The sequence below is a fragment of the Rhinatrema bivittatum genome, chromosome 3, assembly GCF_901001135.1.
Source record: "Rhinatrema bivittatum chromosome 3, aRhiBiv1.1, whole genome shotgun sequence".
Classification (NCBI taxonomy): Eukaryota; Metazoa; Chordata; class Amphibia; order Gymnophiona; family Rhinatrematidae; genus Rhinatrema; species Rhinatrema bivittatum.
In genome coordinates, this window is record NC_042617.1 from 520,619,253 (window position 1) to 520,644,725 (window position 25,473).

Here is a 25,473-nt window from a genome sequence, read left to right on the forward strand (position 1 = left end):
GGGCCCTTGTTGGTTGCTGTCTCAATCTAATTCCTCTTTTCCCCTGCCGTTAAAGCAGAGAGCAATGTTGGAGTTGCATCAAAAGTATCAAGGCTTATTGGTTAAAAGTAGTAACCATCGCGCCAGCAAGTTACCCCCCAAGTACTCATTCTTTGTTTCCTTTAGGACTTGGCCATAGAAGCAGTCCTGTGCTTTTTCCCTTATGTCTGCCTTTCAGTATGCCAGACCATGGAAGCCGGGGCCCTCGGTTACCTTCTGAATCCAGTTCCTCTTTACCCTCTACTGTCTATGCGGGGAGCAATGCTGCAGTTGCATTAAAAGCATCAAAACACGATGGCTAAGGGTGGTAATCTCCATGCCTTCTGCTAAGGGTCGTAACCGCTGTACCAGCAAGTTACCCCCTTGCACATACATGGATGCGGTATATTTGAATAGCTAAGATGAAAGGTTTTGCATGCATGCAGAAAGTAAATATAGTACAAGAATGAGTGTGTGAGGTATGATTGAACATTTTTGAGAAACAGAAGGTGTAATGATGTGAATGATTTAAAAACAAGATTTTCAAGAGGATAAGAGACAGGGTGGGCACGTTGTAGACACGATTCTAACTATTGGGACGTGCCAAAGCAATTTTTTGAAAGGCAAATGTTGAAATCTTCAGTGGAAAAAGTGGCACCAGACCTTTAAAGGCAACTTAATGGTAACAAAAAGTTTTCGCTGTCAAAATTTCAGAAGTAAGATTGAAGAAGGCATCTATCTATACAACATATATTTTTTAATGCTTCATGATTAAACCCTTTGAAAGATTGTCCAGAACTCTGTTATGGACATCACTGGGTTCCTCATGCCAGATAAATCTCAGTATTACTCTTCTAAGAAAATCTTGCAATAATAGCCTCTGTCAAAGATTGATAGCAGCTAGGTAGAGAGTGCATCGCACTAGGTTGAGAGTACATTGTACAAATCTCATCTTTGTGTACCTGTCATCACTCCAAATCACATCAAATGTTCACTGATGTGTGCTGTGCTGTTCGTATCTCTGACTGTGCATGTAAAACTGCCCCCAAAACCTAGCCCACCACCAAAATCTCACCCCACATTACTAGTTGTCCCTCTTACAGTGGTATAAAAAGTTGACTAATATGTGTACCTCCTTCAGAGGTGCTCTTGCTCTCACTCTCTCCCCTCAACAGGATTTGCAATTTTTAACACAAATCCCGCTTTGGACATATCGTACAACATAATGCCAGGAAAAAAGGTGTAGTTATTTCTGGCATTAAAACCCACGATAATGTGCATTACACTATCACATGTAATGCTAAACACCTCTCATTTTAATTTACTCTGCCCAAACTCCTCCAATTTGGGAAAAACTTTTAAATTTGCATACACATCTCGCGATGTGTTATTTATCGCGGGTGTTATGGCGTTATTATGGGCATTAGGGCCGTAATGCCTGCGATAACTCCCTAATATAATTTGATAAATGGCCCTCTTTTTCAGTTGTCCAGCATATCCAGTTAATGGTTTGGATCCTGTATCAACTGAATTCTGTGATGCTTCTGAAATTTTTCTGTAACAATCTGTGATAGTCTCCTCTCATACGAGCGAGCTTTTCTATTTTATCATATTCAGGAATATATTTAAATTGTCAAAATCACATGCATTGAGATCCACATGCCTGTGGCATTTTTCTGGCCCCAGAATTATGCGGGACTGGAGGAGGAGTTATTAAGCAAATAAAAACAGACACCCCCCACAACACACACACTAGAAACTAGGCAAAAATTACTGGGGTGGGCAACTAGCAAAATTCAAAAACATCGCAAATAACTGTTAGAACAAAGACATGGAGAATGAACGAGATGCAATCCAGAAAGCTTCTTGTACATACAGATTTTGGCATGCTTCATTAAATGGTGAACATATGCCACAGGAATGATGAAATGGAATAGGGCTCCGAACATCACACATAAACCACCAGTAGAACTACTAAAAATGATTGATTAAATACTGCTTTCTCACAAGCACTCAATTGTGAAATGGAATGGAGTGGGTTTTTTTTTTTTTTTTATGGCTGCCGCTTTTAAATTCATTCCTCTATAGGCTGCTGTATTTGTCATCTGATGTCACATCTTCATCAATGTTCATTCATGTTTCTGCTGAAACACCCGTGATTGGTCAATCATTTTCTAGTGATGTTCATTTCTGATGTTATAAGCTTTGTGCCACATCTGTCTGTACCGAATGGCTTCACTCTGGTGGTTTAAAAATGTTGTGGCAATTTAAACAGAGGTTTAATTTAAAAACACATGCTATATTTTATTTTGGTTAGCAATACAAAAAAGCAGAATCACAATTGCATCCGGTAAAAAGCTGAACATGACTGCAGTGTTGCACCTTTTCCTGGTTTGTTCTTAGCTAGCATTTTAATTACTCAGTTCTGTTTTCTTATATGTAATATAGTAACATAGTAATGATGGCAGATAAAGACCAAACGGTCCATCTAGTCTGCCCAGCAATTTGCTTATGGTTACCCCAATGCATTCTGTTAAGGGTAGTAACTGCCATTCCATGCAAGTTACCCCCATGCAGAAATGTTATACCATCCCTTTCTTTAAGTCTTTAGGTATCCACAGTGTTTGTCTCATGCTCTTCTGAATTCATTAACTGTTCTTGTCTTCACCACCTCTTCTGGGAGGACATTTTAGGCATTCACCACCCTTTCTGTGAAGAAATATTTCCTGATATTGGTTATGAGTTGTACCCCCTGGAGTTTCATATCATGACTCTTAGTTCTACTGTTTCCTTTCCAGTGGAAAAGGTTTGAAGTTTGTGAATCATTAATACCTGTCAGGTATCTGAAGATCTGTATCATGTCTCTTCTGCACCTCTCCTCCAGGGTATACATATTTAGATCCTTCAGCATTTCTTCATAGGACTTCTGAAACAGACCCCACACCATTTTGATCATCTTCCTCTGGACCATTTCCATCCTGTCTCTATCATTTTTTAGATGCAGTCTTCAGAACTGAACACATGTTAGGGATGTGAATCGTTTTTTGACGATTTAAAATATCGTCCGATATATTTTAAATCGTCAAAAATCGTTAGGGCCACGATACAATACCAATTCCCCCGATTTATCGTCAAAAAATCGTAAATCGGGGGAAGGGGGAGGGCAGGAAAACCGGCACACTAAAACCCCCTAAAACCCACCCCCGACCCTTTAAATTAAATCCCCCACCCTCCCGAACCCCCCCCAAATGCCTTAAATTACCTGGGGGTCCAGCGGCACACTAAAACACCCTAAAACCCACCCCCGGCACACTAAAACCCCCTAAAACCCACCCCGACCCTTTAAATTAAATCCCCCACCCCAAATGCCTTAGGTGACCTCCTGCAGTCGATCTCCTGCCGGCGCCATTTTCCGTACGGAAACGATTCACGGCAGGAGATCGCTCCAGGGGCCCCCGCTGGACCCCCAGGAACTTTTGGCCAGCTTGGGGGGGCCTCCTGACCCCCACAAGACTTGCCAAAAGTCCAGCGGGGGTCCGGAATGACCTCCTGCGTCGAATCGTATTGGTCTATGGCCGCCGCCATTTTGCGGCGGCCATTTTGCAAAATGGCGCCGGCTGAAGACACCACGATTTACTGTGCCAGATTTCCTGCTCTCCCTCTTCCCCCGATTTAGCTACGGACCCGGGGGTAATTTAAGCTACGGACCGCCGCTACGGACCCCCAGGTAATTTAAGGCATTTGGGGTGGGGGATTTAATTTAAAGGGTCGGGGTGGGTTTTAGTGTGCCGGGGGTGGGTTTTAGGGGGTTTTAGTGTGCCGCTGGACCCCCAGGTAATTTAAGGCATTTGGGGGGGGGGTTCGGGAGGGTGGGGGATTTAATTTAAAGGGTCAGGGGTGGGTTTTAGGGGGTTTTAGTGTGTGTTCACGATTTTAACGATTTTTCACGATAATCTAAACACCCAAACGGCGACGATACAATTCCCTCCCCCTCCCAGCCGAAATCGATCGTTAAGACGATCGAGGACACGATTCACATCTCTACTCCATGTGGGGTCTCACCAAGAATCTGTACAAGGACATTATCCCTTCTCTTTTCCTGCTAGTTATACCTCTCTCTCTATGTAGCCCAGTTTCTTTCTGGCTTTAGCTACCACCTTGTCACATTGTTTCACTGCATTCAGATCACCAGGCACGATCACCCCAAGGTCTCTCTCCTAGTTTGTGCACAATAGTCTTTTGCCCCCATCACATATATTCAGCTCTTCTGGATTTCCTCACCCCAGATGCATGATTGCAATTCTTGGCTTTGAATCTCAGCTGCCAAATCTTCAACCACTCTTCAAGTTTTCTTAAATCACTTTTCTGTCTCTCTATTCCTTCAGGTATGTCCACTCTGTTGTAGATCGTATATCTGAAAAAAGGCAAACCTTTTCTTCTATCCCCTCTGCAATGTCACTCACGAAGATATTGAGCAGAACTGGTCCGAAAATTGATCCTTGTGGCACTCCACTTAACACTGTTTTCTCTTCAGAGTAGGTTCCATTTACCATCACACGCTGCCTTCTATCCGTCAACCAGTTTATAATCCATGCCACCACCTTGGCGTTCACTCTTAAACTTCTCATTTTATTCATGAGTTTCCTATGTGAGACAATATCAAAAGCTTTACTAAAATCCAACTAAATTACATCAAGCGCTCTTCCCTGATCCAATTCTCTAGTCACCAAATAAAAAAAAATCAATCAGATTCATTACCATTTGTTTGAAGAGAGCTGCTTGCAGGGCAACCAACTGTCTCTCTACTTCTGATCGATTCTGTGGAAGGGATTTTCCAGTCTATGTCCAGCAAATTAACGTCTCCAACAATCAACACTTATCCATTCCTTTCCACCTTTTAGATGTCTTCGACCAGATCTCTGTCTAGTTCTTCCATTTGAGTCAGATGTCTGTAAACCACACCAATAAAAATGGATGCACCATCATCTTTTTTTAGGATGGCCCATAATGCTTCTTCTCTACCCCACATTCCTTGCAGTTCAATGGCTTGGATATTGTTTTTGACATAAAGAGCTACTCCTCCCCCTTTTCTGTCCCCTGTCCTTCCTTAACAAGTTATAACCCGGTATGGCCATATCCCAATCATGAGAAGCCATGAACCATGTCTCTGTAACAGCAACAATATCCAAGTCTGCTTCCACCATGTTGCAACCGTCGCTGCTTGACGTCTCCACTCCGCCCTACTTACCTTCTTGGCGACTCCCTCTTGCTCAAATGGAAGGTTGGCTGCCGCGGCGTCTTCTTGCCGTCTTCCTCCGGCATCCCTAGAGCAGCTCGACGCTGCAATCCGCCATGATCCGCCGGAGCCTAGGGGTGCACGCGCAGCGCAGCCCCGACTGATGTACCAGCAGTGGCGCGAACCTCAGGGGCATCCCCCTGAGATGACGTCATCCATTCCGGATATATAAGGTCTCAGAAATCGCTAACTAATCGAGTTAGCAATAATTGTATTTGGGTTACTATCCAAGCTACTCTGCCTCCTCGGACTTACCAGGGGTACCCGCTCCTCGGTGGCCTTGCTCTCTCTTTATTTTTCAGGTCAGTCAGGAACCAGTACTCGCTCCTCGAGGGCCCATGTTCCCGGACTGGTTGCTGCATACTTATTCTGCCTGGAAGTCCTCGCTGCCTACTACACCAGTGAGTTACTCTCTCTCTCTCAGAGCTTTCCCTGGAACCAGGTACTCACTCCTCGAGGGTCTAACTCATTCCAACACCTGGACTACTTCTAGAGACTATAGTGTGAGTGCTACCATCAAGGTTCTGTTCCTGAACTCTGCACACCCTGCCTATTCACTATATTCAGTTTCTCTACAGCTCAGTTATCCAGGATCGCTGTTCCAGTACCTGAGGGACTACAGCCCTTCTGGGCACTTCCAGCTCACTACTGCCACCTCTGGTGGTTCAAAATACTGTTTAATAAAAGAACTAGTATGTGTCTGTCTCCATACTCTGAGCCTAACCGGTGGTCCCTCTCGGGATCTTCTCCCGGGGGCGTGGTCATCTGCCACCGGCCCAAGGATCCACCAACAACTATCTCAAACACCAACAGATTGCCAACTCCCACTACACACTATTAGGGCCTGCAGGTCAGAGATTTTATTGCGAGCATTTGCAGTCAAGAAATATAGAATGGAATTAGAAAATGGGGATATGTGTTTGTTTAGGATGAATTAGGCAATTTCAATGAAATTGCCTAATTGGTCCTGTTTCAGGAAACCTGAAAAGCAAAAGTAATTTTTCCTAAATTTCAGAAAAATTCATTTTTCGGTCCCTGAAAAAAAAAAAAGCTCGAACTGCGGGAAAACAAAATTTTCCATGGCGGGCTGAAACCGAAGCCCGAACCAATAGTTTCGGGCTTCACACATCTCGATTAGAAAAGATAGAGAGAAGACTGATCAAGGGACTGGAATAGCTCCCTTATGAAGAAAGGATAAACAGATTAGTGCTTTTCAGCTTGAAGAGGAGACGACTGAAAGGGGATATGATAGACATTTATAAAATCATGAGTGGAGTAGAACGGTAATTTACCCATAAAACTAGTAGGTTTGCAGATTTAAAACAAATTGGAAAAATATTTTAACTCCACTCACAAACTGTGGAATATTTTGCTGGAAGATATAGTCAAGGCATCTACCATAGCAGGATTTAAAAAGGGGTTGGACAAAATCTAGGAGGAATTTTCCATAAACAGTTATTAGCCTGGTAAAATAAAGGAAACCCACTGCTTATCCCTGGGAGTGAGTGACAAGGAGTTGGATCTACATTTTAGGATCTGTTGAGAATTGATCAAGGAAAAATTGCAATTGATCGGGGTAAAGAATTGATATCTATTCCCAGTATATTTTACAATACATTTACAGGGGTATCTAAGTAAAAAGGAACAGTCAAGGGGCAAAGCCTCTTGGAGTATAGCTAGGAGAATTTTCCTCCGTTCAAATTTAGATTTGAATCCTGTTCAAAAACAAATAAAGAAGCCAATAAAGTCCTCTCTTTCCAAAATCTTGGTAAAATACTTCTTGATGAATTCTCTCATTGCCAATTCAGGAGCTTTGGGAAAGTTCAGAAAATACAGGCTCTTTCATTTTCTTAAGTTTCAGGGTCTAGTCCTGAATCAAGCTGAAGTTCATTTGCTTAATTTCTTGAATTTCTCTCCCCAGCTCTTCTACCTTCCCTTTCAGTTACTGGAAACTATTCAATTGAATCTTAAAAAATAAGACATGGCCTTCACCATTTAGGAAATATCCTTAGCAGAATTAGAAGTGGCACAATCCATTCATTTAGAATATAAGATATGCCATACTGGGTCAGACCAGGGTCCATCATGCATAGCATCCTGTTTCCAACAGAGGCCAAACCAGGCCACAAGAACCTGGCAATTACCCAAATACAAAGAAGATCCCATTCTATTGATGCAATTAATAGCAGTGGCTATTCCCTAAGTAAACTTGATTAATAGCAGTTAATGGACTTCTCCTCCAAGAACTTATCCAAACCTTTTTTGAACCCAGCTACACTAACTGCACTAACCACATCCTCTGGCAACAAATTCCAGAGCTTTATTGTGCATTGAGTGAAAAAGAATTTTCTCCGATTAGTCTTAAATGTGCTACTTGCTAACTTCATGGATTGCCCCCTAGTCCTTCTATTATCCATAATAGTAAATAACTGATTCACATTTACCTGTTCTAGACCTCTCATGATCTTAAAGCTCTCTATCATATCCCCCCTCAACCGTCTCTTCTCCAAGCTGAACAGCCCTAACCTCTTCAGCCTTTCCTCATAGGGGAGCTGTTCCATCCCCTTTATCATTTTGGTTGCCCTTCTCTGTACCTTCTCCATCACAACTATTTCCTTCTTGAGCTGCGGCGACCAGAATTGTACACAGAATTCAAGGTGCAGTCTCACCATGGAGTGATACAGAGGCATTATGACATTTTCCGTTTTATTAATCATTCCCTTCCTAATAATTCCTAACATTCTGTTTGCTTTTTTGACTGCTGCAGCACACTGAGCCGACGATTTTAAAGTATTTTCCACTATGATGTCTAGATATTTTTCCTGGGTGGTAGCTCCTAATATGGAACCTAACATCGTTTAACTACAGCAAGGGTTATTTTTCCCTATATGCAGCTCCTTGCACTTGTCCACATTAAATTTCATCTGCCATTTGGATGCCCAATCTTCCAGTCTTGCAAGGTCCTCCTGTAATGTATCACAATCCGCTTGTGCTTTAACTACTCTGAATAATTTTGTATCATCTGCAAATTTGATAACCTCACTCGTCATATTCCTTTCCAGATCACTTATGTTATGTGGCGGTCCCCTACCATGCCCGCAACCTTCGGAGTGAGGAAACTCACTCCAAGATGAGATTTGGGCAATGTTCTCTCCACCTAGCTTGATGTTACCCAGGTAGAGAATCCATCAAGCTAGGTGGAGAGAACATTGCCCAAATCTCATCTTGGAGTGAGTTTCTTCTCTCCGTCGATCCTCAGATCTTCACAAGAGACCACTGTTCTGTTCGTAGGTCTCATTTTCAATGTCAAAGTGGCCCCTAACCCCCTATAATAATACCTAACCCTCACCTCGAGTTACTAGCTGGGCCTACCATAGGTATACAAATACCTATCTAGGGAGATGACATTATGGCCAGGTGCTCTCTCACTCTCTCTCCCCCCCACTAGGCCTAGCAGGACCTCAAGGAGAGGAGGAGCAATCAGAGTTCTGGGAGGCCATGATAGCCCCACCCCCAGGTCTAACCACACCCCTTTTCCTCAGGGTTGCCAGTGAGGTGGGAGCAGTCAGGATCCAGGAGCAGGGACATCTGTGGGGGACCAGCAGGTATAGTGTGTGCACACACACACTTGCCCCAGGCCCCACACTCCTCTAGGGTTAGTTCCGCCCCCGGGGCAGAATGAAAGTGACATAGATCATGGAAGAGCTTTTTGGTCACAATACACAGGAATTCCAGGTTTACAGGTGGAAGCCACTGACGCTGGGCAAGCTGAAATTCTGTTGGATTCACAGGTTGATGAATGTCTGCTTTATTTTCTATTTTGTTTTATTTTTCTTCCATTTTGCTCTAGATCCATAGGTTTTAATAGGAAAACATTTTGCCATTCTATTGGCCATTTCTTGACTAGATTTCTGGATTAACATTTCCCTTCCTCAGGTGCACATGGCAAACTCCTTCAAAAGTCTTGAGAACCCTGAGGAGTTGACCTCTGACTTGTTTCGGCCAAAGGGGCCTAACAAAGGACTTTAAGGGGACATTTTCAGATGTACCCTGGGATTTTGCAAGTAAAATTGTGTTTAGGAGGCCTCTGTGCTTGGTAACTGAATTTTGAGAGGTCTAGAATGGGTAGATGTGAATCGGTTATTTACTCTTTCGGATAGTAGAAAGCCTAGGGGGCACTCCATGAAGTTAGCATGGGGCACATTTAAAACTAATCGGAGAAAGTTCTTTTTTACTCAACGCACAATTAAACTCTGGAATTTGTTGCCAGAGGATGTGGTTAGTGCAGTTAGTATAGCTGTGTTTAAAAAAGGATTGGATAAGTTCTTGGAGGAGAAGTCCATTACCTGCCATTAATTAAGTTGACTTAGATAATAACCACCGCTATTACTAGCAACGGTAACATGGGATAGACTTAGTTTTTGGGTACTTGCCAGGTACTTGTGACTTGGATTGGCCACTGTTGGAAACAGGATGCTGGGCTTGAAGGACCCTTGGTCTGACCCAGTATGGCATTTTCTTATGTTCTTATGTTCTTATAGAGAGACCTGATGAAGGACTGTCTACCACTGGAGAGGACTCCTCCCACTGGAGAGTGCCAACTACTTTCACCACTACTACTCTACTCTGATCTGAAAATCAGGCTGGTTGAGAATCTGAGGCCTAATAGTAAGGGACAGTTTGGATTCCCCCTTACATTAATGATAGAGATGTGAATTGTTTTCCATATCGTCTTAACGATAGAAATTGTGTGGCAGGAGAAGAAAATCGTGTTTGGCACGATTATTTCGTTGAAAAATCGTTAAAAATCGTTTTTTCCGATTAGTGCGCACTAACTCCCCGTTAGTGCGCACTAACTCGAGTTAGTGCGCACTAACCCAAAATGATACAAATAGACACTTTCCAGGTCACTGAAGGTCAGTTAGGAATGAATATGTGTTCCTATTGGCTGGCAGCCCTCTTATCTATTGATGTTACCAAGGTTACCACTGAGGTGATGGTTGGGGGGATGGGAAATGGAACTGGAAACTCATGAACACCAACAGAAAATGAAACAAAGTGTTCACACTTCCCAGGTCAGTAAAGGTCACTTAGGAATGAATATGTATTCCTATTGGCTGGCTGTGCTCTTATCTATTGATGTTACCAAGGTTACCACTGAGGTAATGGTTGGGGGGATGTGAAATGGAAACAGTTGGAAGCTTGACATGTGATGATCAGCACTCACGTGACTAGAACTTCTTTGTTTATTATTTTTGTTAGCAGACACGTGCATGTTGAATTTGCCAATCACTGTGCATTTTAGAAAGGTGGTCCTGGCTGGAACTGTACACAGTTCAAATATATGTAATTGATTGTTGGTAAGTGTATTTTTTAAGTAGCCACACTGGCACAAGTATGTTTACTTTTCCTCCTACTTAACTCACTAGCTCAGCTTTGTAAGAAGGGCTTCTCTGCTTGAGTGAGGGTCAGGCAGCTCCCCCCTGTCTGTGAAGCCAGCCTCTCACTAGTAATGCAGGGAGGGAGCTGTCTCAGACTTCACCATCCTCCTCCCCCCCCCTCACCCACACACCATTCACTAGCTGGGACATGGGGGAAGTCAGGAGTGAGGGTCAGGCAGCTCCCCCCTGTCTGTGAAGCCAGCCTCTCACTAGTAATGCAGGGAGGGAGCTGTCTCAGACTTCACCATCCTCCCCCCCCTCACCCACACACCATTCACTAGCTGGGACATGGGGGAAGTCAGGAGTGAGGGTCAGGCAGCTCCCCCCTGTCTGTGAAGCCAGCCTCTCACTAGTAATGCAGGGAGGGAGCTGTCTCAGACTTCACCATCCTCCTCCCCCCCCCCTCACCCACACACCATTCACTAGCTGGGACATGGGGGAAGTCAGGAGTGAGGGTCAGGCAGCTCCCCCCTGTCTGTGAAGCCAGCCTCTCACTAGTAATGCAGGGAGGGAGCTGTCTCAGACTTCACCATACTCCCCCCCCCCTCACCCACACACCATTCACTAGCTGGGACATGGGGGAAGTCAGGAGTGAGGGTCAGGCAGCTCCCCCCTGTCTGTGAAGCCAGCCTCTCACTAGTAATGCAGGGAGGGAGCTGTCTCAGACTTCACCATCCTCCCCCCCCCCCCCCCCTCACCCACACACCATTCACTAGCTGGGACATGGGGGAAGTCAGGAGTGAGGGTCAGGCAGCTCCCCCCTGTCTGTGAAGCCAGCCTCTCACTAGTAATGCAGGGAGGGAGCTGTCTCAGACTTCACCATCCTCCTCCCCCCCCCCCCCTCACCCACACACCATTCACTAGCTGGGACATGGGGAAGTCAGGAGTGAGGGTCAGGCAGCTCCCCCCTGTCTGTGAAGCCAGCCTCTCACTAGTAATGCAGGGAGGGAGCTGTCTCAGACTTCACCATACTCCCCCCCCCCTCACCCACACACCATTCACTAGCTGGGACATGGGGGAAGTCAGGAGTGAGGGTCAGGCAGCTCCCCCCTGTCTGTGAAGCCAGCCTCTCACTAGTAATGCAGGGAGGGAGCTGTCTCAGACTTCACCATCCTCCCCCCCTCCCCTCACCCACACACCATTCACTAGCTGGGACATGGGGGAAGTCAGGAGTGAGGGTCAGGCAGCTCCCCCCTGTCTGTGAAGCCAGCCTCTCACTAGTAATGCAGGGGGGAGCTGTCTCAGACTTCACCATCCTCCTCCCCCCCCCCCCTCACCCACACACCATTCACTAGCTGGGACATGGGGGAAGTCAGGAGTGAGGGTCAGGCAGCTCCCCCCTGTCTGTGAAGCCAGCCTCTCACTAGTAATGCAGGGAGGGAGCTGTCTCAGACTTCACCATCCTCCCCCCCCCCTCACCCACACACCATTCACTAGCTGGGACATGGGGGAAGTCAGGAGTGAGGGTCAGGCAGCTCCCCCCTGTCTGTGAAGCCAGCCTCTCACTAGTAATGCAGGGAGGGAGCTGTCTCAGACTTCACCATCCTCCCCCCCCCCCCTCACCCACACACCATTCACTAGCTGGGACATGGGGGAAGTCAGGAGTGAGGGTCAGGCAGCTCCCCCCTGTCTGTGAAGCCAGCCTCTCACTAGTAATGCAGGGAGGGAGCTGTCTCGGACTTCACCATCCTCCTCCTCCCCCCCCCCCCTCACCCACACACCATTCACTAGCTGGGACATTGGGGAAGTCAGGAATGAGGGTCAGGCAGCTCCCCCCTGTCTGTGAAGCCAGCCTCTCACTAGTAATGCAGGGAGGGAGCTGTCTCAGACTTCACCATCCTCCCCCCCCCCCTCACCCACACACCATTCACTAGCTGGGACATGGGGGAAGTCAGGAGTGAGGGTCAGGCAGCTCCCCCCTGTCTGTGAAGCCAGCCTCTCACTAGTAATGCAGGGAGGGAGCTGTCTCAGACTGGTATCAGGGTTAGGGCACTGTGTGCAGGAAGATCACAACACTCCTGGTATTAATAGGGATAGGGCACTGTAAGAGATGACTGTAGTAGATTGAATAAAGATGTGATGTTTCTGCTCTCCTCACACCAAACAAAAACAACACACAAGCAGAGAAGCCCTTCTTACAAAGCTGAGCTAGTGAGTTAAGTAGGAGGAAAAGTAAACATACTTGTGCCAGTGTGGCTACTTAAAAAATACACTTACCAACAATCAATTACATATATTTGAACTGTGTACAGTTCCAGCCAGGACCACCTTTCTAAAATGCACAGTGATTGGCAAATTCAACATGCACTAGCATTTCAGGTGCCTGCTAACAAAAATAATAAACAAACAAGTTCTAGTCACGTGAGTGCTGATCATTACATTACTTTTTTTGTCAAGCTTCCAACTGTTTCCATTTCACATCCCCCCAACCATTACCTCAGTGTTAGCCTTGGTAACATCAATAGATAAGAGCACAGCCAGCCAATAGGAATACATACATACATATTCATTCCTAAGTGACCTTTACTGACCTGGGAAGTGTGAACACTTTGTTTCATTTTCTGTTGGTGTTCATTAGTTTCCAGTTCCATTTCCCATCCCCCCAACCATCACCTCAGTGGTAACCTTGGTAACATCAATAGATAAGAGGGCAGCCAGCCAATAGGAACACATATTCATTCCTAACTGACCTTCAGTGACCTGGAAAGTGTTTATTTGTATCATTTTCAGTTAGTGCGCACTAAATCGAGTTAGTGCGCACTAACGGGGAGTTAGTGCGCACTAACTCCCGTTAGTGCGCACTAACACGATTTAACGATTTTTAACGATAAATCGTTAGAATTTCTATTGTATCGTGTTCTATAACGATTTAAGACGATATTAACATTATCGGACGATAATTTTAATCGTTGAAAAACGATTCACATCCCTAATTAATGATAGTCTTAGCTGTGATGCAGTATGGTGGGTCAGGTCAGCTGTAACTTGATAGATCAAAGCTGGGATTCTCATCTAGATGACAGCTTACCTGCTTATCTCCCAATTGCCCAATAGTAAATCACCTTGATTGCTGAAACTGTTTTCTTGTTTGGATGCTATAGTCACAAATCATTCTTGGTGAATTAGGGACTGGTGACATCACTGTGACACAGGAAAACAAGCTCCTGTTTTCTGTCTAGCTGAAGTCTCTCAAGAAAGATGACATACTCGGACCTAAGAGCAGAATTAACATTAGTGTTAGGCCTGGGTAAGACACTAGCTCCAGAGATGGTAGTAATCAAAATTATCCCATTAAAGCCCTTCATCCTGGATCCATTCCTTCTCTCTCCCTTTCTCCTTAAAGCCCCCTATCCAGCATACCTTTCGCTTCCCTCTCCATTAAAGCCTTCTGCCCAGAATCTTTCTCTCTCTTCCTTCTTAAATCCCCCTGTCCAGCATCCCTGCTTTTTCTTTCTCTCGTCCCCAACACCCAACACCCATTTCTCTTTGTCCTTGTCCCCCAGTTAAAGCCTCCCTGGCTAGCATTCCTGCTTCCTCTCTTTCTCTCCCCTTTAAAGCATCCCCCTATCCAGCATCCATTTCCCTCTCCCCCCTTAATGTCCCTCTTCCCTACCCCCAGTCCCCCACCATGAAAGCCCCCTACTTAGCATCCCTCTTTCTCTGTCTCTCCCTTATAAGGTCCTCTCACCCAGCATCAACATTTCTCCCCCTCCTCTATTATAGTCCCCTGCCCAACATCCCTGCTTCTCTCCCGCTCCCTCTCCTCCTGTCCATGATCTGTTTCTCTTTTTTCTTCCTTTACACTCCCAAGCTAAAGCCCCTTGTCAAGCATCCTTTCTTTCTTCCCCCCCACTTAAAGGATCCCTGCCTAGCACCCATCCATTTCTTTTCCCTCCCCCAAGTAAACGTCCCCTATTCAGCATCCCTTTCTCTTAGAAACATAGAAACATAGAAACATATAGGCAGAAAAAGACCATATGGCTCATGCCCGCCCATCCATCCCAACGGCTGAGCTCTACAATCCCTTCAGAGATCCCTTGTGCTTGTCCCATGTCATAGAAACATAGAAAGTTCCCTACCATGCACCCATTTCTCTCTTCTTTTTTCCTTCATCCATACTGCCGTTCCTACTCTCTCTTCCCCTGACATCTCTAATCTCCACCCAGTCTTTGCATTCTCTCCTCCCTACTGCTTTTCCATTCTTTTCCTCCCCGATCTTCCCACTCTTTTCTCGCCCGACACTTCCACTCTCCCACCACAACTTTCCCATTCTCTCTCTCTTGACCTCCGTACTCTCTCTTTCCCCGTCCTTTATTCACAACTCAGGGTTCACACCAGCACAGGGTGTCAGGCTAGTAGTACTCCTCCAGTCCTCCTTCAGCTTTTGGGTAGGTGCCGCAGGACAGCAGCAGGAAATCAAGAAGAGCCATTTCGTCTGCTCCCTGAGTCCTGCACTGTGTTTGCATCATGCATGCATGAAGGGACGCTCAGCATCTCTGACGGTCTGACCTTAGCTACAGGCAAGCAGGAAGCAACGCTGAACCACAGGCTGTTCTGTGCCTGCATCAAACTTCCAGCTACTGAGCACGGAGACAATTATTGGTGCTTCACCCAAAGGATGGAACTGTATTTGGAGTGGGATACTCTCCCCAGCACTGCTTGCCTAATAGTACAACTGTTTTCTTGTCTCGATGCAGCTGTTGCAAATCATACTAGATGCGTTAGGTGAAGGTCAGCAGTACTGAAAAGACAATTGCTTACAAAGTTAATAACAACAATAACAATAAAAGCTGATGAGAAAATGGAGAAAGAGAGGGGGAGAGAAAAAGAACTTACTGCATTAAGCTGTCAACATAAAAGTTAGTTAAAAGTTAAAACAGCAACGTAATTGGCTAGAGATGATACCTCTATAAGATGAATGGATGTTTCCAATTGAATGTTTTCAAGACTGCTTTAGAATGGTCAGACCAGAAGAAAAATTATTACCATTTTTCACTGACTGGTCAAAAATTCCTTCTAGTTAAGCACATTTCACAAGGGAGCTATGATACAATCAGTACTCCCACAAAAAAAAAAAAAAGAAAAATCATGACACAATTACACAATTCAATAGCTGGGAGCAGTTCAATAATATTTCATTAGTTTTGGTCATACGTGATATGCCACTTGAAAGGGTTAATGTCCAATTAAACTGCTTCAAATTTTATAGTTACTGTAGCAGGTACATTCAACTGCAGCTGTAGTCCTCAAAACCTTCTGATCTTTCAGTGGGCTGGAAATAACCTTGATAAATGCGTATTAGTGTTTTTCCATTTTTATGGACACTATCTAGATTAGTTCATCAGAAAAGAACCCTGATGGAAAAGCAATTTATCAGTGTTTGTCTGAGAGGAGAAACATTGTTTGGAAAAGATATGGATCAGATGAAAGAACAGTAAGTAAAGAAATAGATTTACTTGGTAACATAGACTCTGAGGCTTAAGATCTGATGCCAGACACCTCACTGCTGAGAAAATAATGGAGCAGATGAAAGAAAGATATACAGTGTAAGTGTACAGTCTCCCACCTAGTGACCCGTGCTGAGTGTCCAAAGTGAGGTGAATCCAGGAGCCTAACCCCACTCTCAGTCACCAAAGATGGAAGAACACCAGTTCCAGAGGTGGACTGCCAATCAATTTGGCAGGGATTCTCATCTCAAATAATAATAGATCATAATGAAAGAAAAAATGTTAGCCATACGATTCCTTCAACTAATTATATTCATATGTTTCTAAGCTTTGTAAAAGAGAGCACAAAATGGCATACATTTAGCATGTGAATTTTCAAAAACAAGGATTTATATGCAGCCTTTATTTACTAAAACAAATAAATAAATAAACAAAATTATGCAAAAATGTTGCCATATTTATTAAAAATGTTATTTGAGATTTGTGTGAGAGGAGTGATATCTGAATCAATACAGAGTATCTGTGAGAAAGAGACGAGAGTCCTAGAGCCCCCATTCAGTATACTCAAACAGTCACCCTTTTCTTTCATACTCTGAACTTCCCCTGGCCATGTTTACTTTGAATCCTGAACCTTAGTGTTGCAGACTTGGACCCTTGGACCAAGGTGGAGTTGGCACAACCTGCAGGGAGGAGACTTACAGGTTCCCCTCGTCAGCTGGTGGAGTAGGGTGATGCAGAGGACCGACTGGAGCATTGCCTATAACAGCCTATGTTTCCTTTCGGTTGAGCCCTTGGGTGCCTGGGCTGGCAGATCTTAGGTGGGGGCCTCCGCTGAAGGGCTGGCAATCCGTGGAAGAGGTCATGGTGAAACAAAGAAGTCTGAGGCAAGCTTGGGTCAGGGCAGGTGGCAATCAGGAATGTCCAGTAACAGGCAGTGGTCAGTGGCAGGCGGCAATCAAGGAAGATCCGGTAACAGGCAGTGGTCAGTGGCAGGCGGCATTCAAAAGAAGCTGAGGTCAAACTGGGGATCCATCCAAGGGAAAGCAGGATAGATGGGCAGGGCGGGAGGACGAGGAGCAAACAGGAGGCAAGGCACCTTGTAGAATGAAGAACTGAAGACCCCAAGCGCTAATGGATGAAACAAGGACCACAAGAACCAAAGAACAAGATACTGGAACTGAAGACCAAACGAAGACCAGGAACTGAAGACAGGCCCTTGGGAACACTGAGGTATCCCATGCCTCAGAGACTGCAGGAGACCTGTTGCCAAGGTAAGGAAGAGATGCAGCCCAGGCTTTTTATAGACCTAAACCCATAACGACATCCAAGTACGCTGCCAGCCTTTTCCTGCCAGGGACCCTTTAAAAGAAGGGACGTCGGTCATGCATGCGCCTTAGGGGAGCTGGGTGTTAGTGGTGGTGGCATCCCGCTCTGAAGACCGTTGGCAGCATCTTGCTGCACTGGAGGAAAGAACAGCCTGGTCCTGGAAGTGGCTAGGGCCTGAGGGTGAGTGCGGCGGTCCACAGGGGGGGGGGGGGGGGCCCAATGGATCGCCAAACACCACACTCTTAGACCTTACTACTTCAGACCCAGCACCAAAAACTATCTGACCCTGGCCAGAGACTCAACACCCCACACTTAATGAGTCTATTCATCCCCATATACACTCAGATTACTTTCCATTACAGACACTAGCAAGAAAGGAACATATTGCTTAGAAGAATAGAAATAATCTTCTAAACTGGGGTGGACTATACCAGTTTACATCACCTTTCCGCTTACTGTTGCCAAATATGCAATCATATATTACTCTGCACCCTGCAAACCTTACCCAGTTATTCACAACATGATACCCTCTCTTTGTTTAATCTTGTAAGAAATTCCCAGGAAAGCCTCCTTCAATACATAATAACCTCTTTCAGTACTGTTCTTGCTGATTAAACAAAGCTCAACTAATGAGGATGTAACTGATGTATTTCTAGAGAAGGAGTGAAGTCAGATTTTCTAATTCATTAGTCTTTCTCCTGCTTATTTGATCAACCCTTGGGGAGTCTTGTTATTAGTTTATAAAACAAAACAGTACATAGCTGTTTGCATTCTGACAAGAGATGATTCTGTCCAAAAATGTGGTTGGAATGTGTTGCAGTGACTGTGTGGATCCTAGGGCTGGTGCAAGAATATTAGATGCTCTAGGTGAACTCTATAACCTTGCACCCCTTTCCTCCGCCCAGGTCCCAACTTCCCCACACATAATTAAAAATGATACATTTATAATTAATTTTACATGAAAAAAGACATTCAAAGTACAGTTTTCTGTGGTAAAAATGTTACTTTCATCATATATATTATACTGTGGTGTTAACCAGAAAACCCTGCAAAAAAGACATTTAGAACCCATATAGTGTTAGGCTTACTGTAATGTGTGTTGAGTATGGGCTTGGCCCTCAGAAAGCCAAGAGTAAATGAAATTATGATTACAATATAGTAAACCTCCCATACCAAAATGACACTAACTGCCAGTACTCAAATAGTCATTAACCAACCTCGTTTCCTTTGTATAAACCAATCTTCAACTGCCAAATAACAAGGAAACCCCTTGGTTTGTGGGTTTTTTTGTGCGGTAACTATTGGTAGACCAACCACTCTGTGGCTGGCCTGTTTCAATAGTTCCCGTATTTTATTGTTTTATTTCTCATAAATTTCAAAAACTTTCGTATTTCATTGATATGTTGCCCACTTAGCGATACTTAATTCATTGTGCTTATATTTCCCTATATACGCGGTCTGAACCACCACCCTTCAATTGTATAAATCTCAAATTAGGTACTTATCTCTTAAAAGCAAATTGCTGCCGCTGCTGATGGGTTCAGAATCGCCCGCCAGGGGTTTCCTTGTTATTTGGCGGTTGAAGAGTACTCAAATAGTAACAACCTTACCTATGAAAAGGCAGTACTGCAAATATTGTACCAGGCCCTAAAACACCAATACATCTCCTATTAGGAAAACAGAATAAGCTAACATGTATATCCCTGCCCAGAAACTACATGTTATCTGAATTCTGTACCTTGGTCACACATGCAGAACAAAACCGAACGGAAACTACTGCAAGCCAGATGCAATGCAACAAGAGAAAAACAGAAATACTACCAATCCTCATAAAACTTCCAACAATAAAATCAAGAAATATAAATCATTAATAATAGTAAAACCATATTAATAAAAAGAATATGTTTCAAACAGTTGACAAATAGAATAACATCCAATAATTAAAAAATCATATGAAAATTTTCCAAACACCAATAAAATATTTCAAAACAGCAGGCACATTAAATAACACTAATAAAGATTAAAAAAAAATCCCCACTCTCCATACCTAGGAACTTTCCTGAGATTGTCATGGATTAGCAGGGGGAGGGATATGTGGGGATTTTGTGCATGAACTTTCTCCCCTTTCTCTCAAATACACACATGCATGCTCTCTCACTTTTACTCACATGCTCACTGAGGCACACACTCGCACATGCTCAATCACACACACACACACACAATCTTCCTCTCTCACACATGCTCACTCACGATCTGTCTTTTATGCATGCTCAATCACACACACACTCTCCCTCATACATATTCACTCACAGACACACATGTTCAGTCACACATGCCAACTCCCTCTCCCTCTCACATACTCTCCCTCTGTCGCAATGAAAACACCTCAGACGGTCTTCAGGGTGAAGCGTGCTCTCTCCGGCTTTTGGGAAGGCTGCTCTTTTATTATAAAATGATCACATAGCATTTCATATGATACATACGTCACATATTTTCCTGCTACAATGTTTTCCACCATCAGTGTTTATGCTGACCTTTTACTACGTGGGTGCAGAGAGGTGCAAACGGTCAATCTTCAGGCAGGGAGGGGGGAGGTCATTAGCTGGTCATGAGGCAATGGTACTGAGCTACCTAGGTGTGAAAAGCAAGTAGGTCATGAGCTATTCTGGGGCTGCAGAAAAGCTTGCACTAGATGTTTCCTGCTGACTTCCTGTTAGCTGGGGGCTGTTCATATGCTGCGGTCAAACATTTTCTTTATACTAAGAGTAGGTGTTAAGGAAAAACCAGTTAGAGATGGCAATGGAGTTTTTCTTTCCATGACGTGGCTTGCCAGCTGCCTGGAAAGCCAAACTCCTCCCCCACATCCCTCTGAAAGCACAAGTGCAGCAGCAGCCTCCTCCTTCAGGCATGCAACCAACACAACAACTATTTTTATGGACTGCAGGATCCACACTGCTGTGCTGCCTTCTGCTGTTTTCTTCTGCTGTGCGGTCCTACCTTGCTTTGCCTAAGCTCCACCTCCTTTCGACCTGTGTGTTTGACATGGCTCTTGTGCCTCTTCCCTTCGGCCGCACAGGCTTAGGCTGCAGCCTGCTCCTTCTGGCATCTCCTCCTTCTCACCTGCACGGGCAGGTAGCAGGAGATGCCTTCTTTGCTGCTGTCCTCAGAATCGTGCTGCTCTTGGCGGCCATTATGTCTGCCTGGTCCTTCCACCACCGCTGCTGGTGGATCCACAATCTGTAGATCACTATTCTTATCCCCCTGGGATCCTTGAGAACAAAGGAGGGGTTGTCCCAGTTCAGCAGGATGTATACAATCAAAGGTTCCTCGTTCCCTGTCCATGTGTACTCTTTTTGCACAAGTGATTCCTGGTTCATATTTGTTACCCTTTTCAGATTAAAAACAAATCGTACCGTTCTGTAAATCTGACTAGATTGTTCTCCTGAGAACTTTACATATTTTGTGTTTGAAGCCCTGAGGTACAGCATAGTACATTTCCATTTGTTAGGGTTGCTGACTGGCATAGGGAATGAGGGATAAGCTGAAGCAGGATTTGTCTTTAGAGAAATGTTTTGAAAACGAGGTGCTATTGCTCTGCGACAGTACTGCATATATAGTAAAGTTTCCCCACTCCGCATTATTAGTGCATTACTCAAGAAACCGTAAATGAATTGCCTTGTTACTTATGGGTGGCTGTACTAATCAGTTTGCAACAAATTTGATTGTGCAATAATTATTTTGCTTAAAAGGTTTAGCAATGCATTACTACACCTTGCTTATTGCTCATTCATAGCTCAGGTAAAAAGTTGATGAGCACGAGGCAAAGAAGCTTTACAAAAATTCTGCTGTCTGGTTTCCAGCCTGCTCATTCCCCAGGTAAAATGATCATCTCAGTCTTTTCTTAAAATTCATATTGTGAAGCATTTTGGATCTTTCAGTCTTGCTTTTGGCTTTTCAAGATGGCATCTCTTGTTTTCATGTCAGCATTGTCGTTATAACTCTTTACACCCTCCTGCTTTTTTAGCTGACTGGAATTATGCACCTGACCTCCAGGCCAGATGAGTAACAAAGTCATTCCCCAGGACACAATCACTGGTTTGAGCAACTGCCACCTCCTACCATTTCCTGTGGCCATCTGACCTTGCCAGGTAGAAACTTGATACTACTGAATGTTATCCTATGCCACTATATGTGAAACAGAAATACCTTTGTGTCAAATGTTTTTGTTCTTGTCTTCCAAAACTCTACTTTCCATTGCATAACTTATTTTCTTCTGTGGAACAGATTTTGCATTAGCGTTATCAGACTTTTGTTTAAATAACCCTATTTTGCCTTTGGCTGTTTCTGAATTAGTGCCACATATGGTTCTGGAGTGTTGTGTTTCTCTCCCCCTCTGTCTGCTATTCTCCAGCTTTTAGTCCTGTTGAGCTTTTCATCATCCTTTTGTGTTGCTCTAAATGGCAGACATAAAGGGTAAGTTTAATAACGGTGGGCTTCAATCCAAACACATCATTTAAGCTATTTTGACTACTATAGAGTTTTGTAAAGCAAAGTAAACTCATCTATTGTATTTAATTCCAAATAAAGTCATTGGCAGGCAGAGGCATACTAAGGGGGGAGGGGGGGGTGTCCACCCCTGATGACAACAAGGGGAAGGGTGCTATTGCCACCAGCAGGAAGATCCTGTGGCAGCATGGAGCAGTGATGGCCTGTCGGGGTTTCCACTCCCCACCAGCAAAAGCAAGGTCCAGAGGCATACCAAGGAGGGTGGGGGGGCAGTCTGCCCCGGGTGATAAAAGGGGGAGGGGTGCCATTGCCGCCAGCAGGAAGGTCCTGTGGTGGTGCAGAGCAATGCAGTGCTGGCAGGGTTTTCACTTCCCGCCAGCAAAAACAAGGTCCTGTGGAAGAAGCCAGCAGAAGAAGAAGAGGCCCAGCGGTGCCACCAGTGTCTCTCGGAGCCGGCGGCAGAAGAAGAGGCCCAGTGGTGCTGCTGACATTTCCTGGAGCCGGCGGCAGAAGAAGGGGCTCAGCAGTGCCGCCTGTATTTCCCAGAACCGATAGCAGAAGAAGAGGCCCTGCTGTGCAGCCAGTGGCGGAAGGAGTGAGAGACTGGCCCTGTGAGAGTAAGTGCCAGTTTATGAGAGGGGGGGGGGGTGTGTGTGTGTGTGTGTATGAGAGGATGCCTGGGTGTGTATGAGACGATGACTATATAAGAACATAAGAAGTTGCCATACTGGGTCAGACCAAGGGTCCATCAAGCACAGCATCCTGTTTCCAACAGTGGCCAATCCAGGCTACAAGTACCTGGCAAGTACCCAAACACTAAGTAGATCCCATGCTACTGATGCCAGTAATAGCAATGGCTATTCCCTAAGTCAGCTTGATTAATAGCAGTTAATGGACTTCTCCTCCAAGAACTTATCCAAACCTTTTTTTAAATTCAGCTACACTAACTGCACTAACCACATTCTCTGGCAACGAGTTCCAGAGCTTAATTGTGCGTTGAGTGAAAAAGAATTTTCTCCGATTAGTTTTAAATGTGCTACTTGCTAACTTCATAGAGTGCCCCCTAGTCCTTCTGTTATCTGAAAGAGTAAATAACTGATTCACATTTACCCTTTCTAGACCTCTCATGATTTTAAAGACCTCTATCATAGAAGAGTGAGTGTGTGTGTGCCTGTGTGTGTGTATGAGGGGGTGCCTGTGTACAGGGGTGGAGGTGAGATGGGGAGGAAGCATATGTGTGTGGGTGGGTGAGACAAGAATCATGTGTGAGAGATACAGAGGAAACATATGTGTGTGTATGTGTGTGAGAGAGAGATGGAGGAAACATGTGTGTCTATCTCTTTCACACACACATACTCAAGCTCCCTCTGTCTCTCACCAAGCATATATGTGTGTGAGAGTCAGAGGGAGCATATTTTGTTTGTTTCTCTGTGTGTGTACCCCCAGTTCATGACAATCTCAGGGTGACAGGTATGGCAAGTGGGGGATTTTTAAATCCTTATTAGTGGGGAGATCACGTGATGCAGTGAAGGGAGCAGACTTGAGATTCCCTTCTCGGCTCCCTGCTTCTCATCCAACCCCATCCACACGCACTAAGACTTACTGCATTTCAAACTCCTGCATAATTACCCCAGCAGATCGGAATTCTTTTGATTTACCCGATGGTGTCCAGGTTGGCCAAAAAGGACAAGGATAAAGAGAAGTCCAGGACTCCCAAGCTGTTGCCAGAGGAAGAAACCGGGCCCTCCGACACCACTCAGGCTGCGGCCCTAGCAGATATAAAAACGGCGGTGAAAGAAACTTTAGGACCTGAACTTCTGATGATTTCCACTAAACTCATGGAGCTTTCTGCTTCAATTACAGGCTTTGAAATCTATTTTTCTGACCTTGAACAGCAATTATCAGACATCCAAGATGGCCACCATGCTTCTCAGATGGAAATCTCCCTTTTGAAAGCCTCTCTTGCCAAACACGCAGATCGCCTAGAAGACCTGGAAAACTGGTCGCGCAGATCTAACCTGTGCTTTTTTGGACTACCCTCCTTTTTGGAATCCTGGCTTGTTTGGGAATTAGATCTCTCCCAGGCGCATGGCCCACTGCGGATCAAATGCGTGCATCAGCTGGGGCCTAAAAAGGTTGACATGGCTTGCCCCCGAGTGGTAATTGCAAAAATATTAAATTTTTCAAACAAAAGTGAAATTATGCGAGTGCTACTGCACTCCGAAAAATCCTTCACCTATGAAAATCAAAAACCTTTGGCCTATAAAGACTTCTCTGCCAATCTAGCCCTGAGGCGTCGATCCATGGCTCCATTTTGAACCAAACTGTATGTCTTTGGTATGTGAGTTACTGTGGTCTATCTGGCTCGCCTCCGTGTGGTAACTTCTGAGGGCACTCTCTGGCTTTCAACAGCTGAGGAAGCCCAACAATTTATAGGTAAACAAGGCGCCCCTCGATCCAGTACCTCGGCAACTGCCTGGATAGTGGCCTCCTGAGACTTGCTGTGACGCGAGTTGTACGGTGGCGACATTCTGGGTTATCGGTTGGATTCAGCTCAGACGAGCATTTCTTCTTTTCTGAAGCTAATTTTGCCTGAAGACAAGAGGATTATGTTCTGCATTCCCAGTAATGTGACTCAATAGGGAATCTGGCAATTGTACTACACGGCCCCACGTGCTATAACAGCCCCCTTGACCATGTGTTCAGACCTGGAACCCCAAGCTATCAAGTTTTCCCTTTTCTTTTCTTTTTTCTATATTGGGGTACCTGAGACTATTGCTCGTTCCTCATCTTTTTTTTTTGTTGCTTATAAGGTGTGGATTGGGTTGGATCGTGTCAGGGGATCCAAATGTGTGGTAGTGATCTCCACCATTAGTCGGGATGAGATTATCACAGTTGTGGGGAAGAAGGAGGGGGGAAGGGAGGGGGAGAGGGCAACCAGAGGGAAGTTACAGTATTGTTGTCTGAGCACTGTGTTTGTGGTCTACACCAGCCGCATCAGGCTTGGTCAGTTCCGGGCTGGGGAGACTGTAATGAGATGGAGGCCTCAGCTGGGAGGGCCCTCATTGTGATGTTGCTGTTAATCTTTCACTTCACAATCTACTGGCCCATTACTGATGTCTAATCGAGGGATACAATTATTTCCTGGAACGTGTGTGGTATTAATGCAACGATTAAGAGGTTTAAAATTCTAACAGTCCTAAAGAAAAAGTTGGCAGACCTGGTATTTCTACAAGAAGCACATCTGAATGACCTGAAGCACAGAAAATTATGCCAGAATTGGGTAAGAGTTATACATTTTGCCTTAGCGTTCACCAAGTCTGCGGTGGTAGCCATCTTGGTTAATAAACAACTACCTCTCAGTGTCAAACAGAAATCAAAGACCTGCAGGGAAGAAACATTATTTAGTTGCAGAATTTAATCAGGACACTATTGTTTT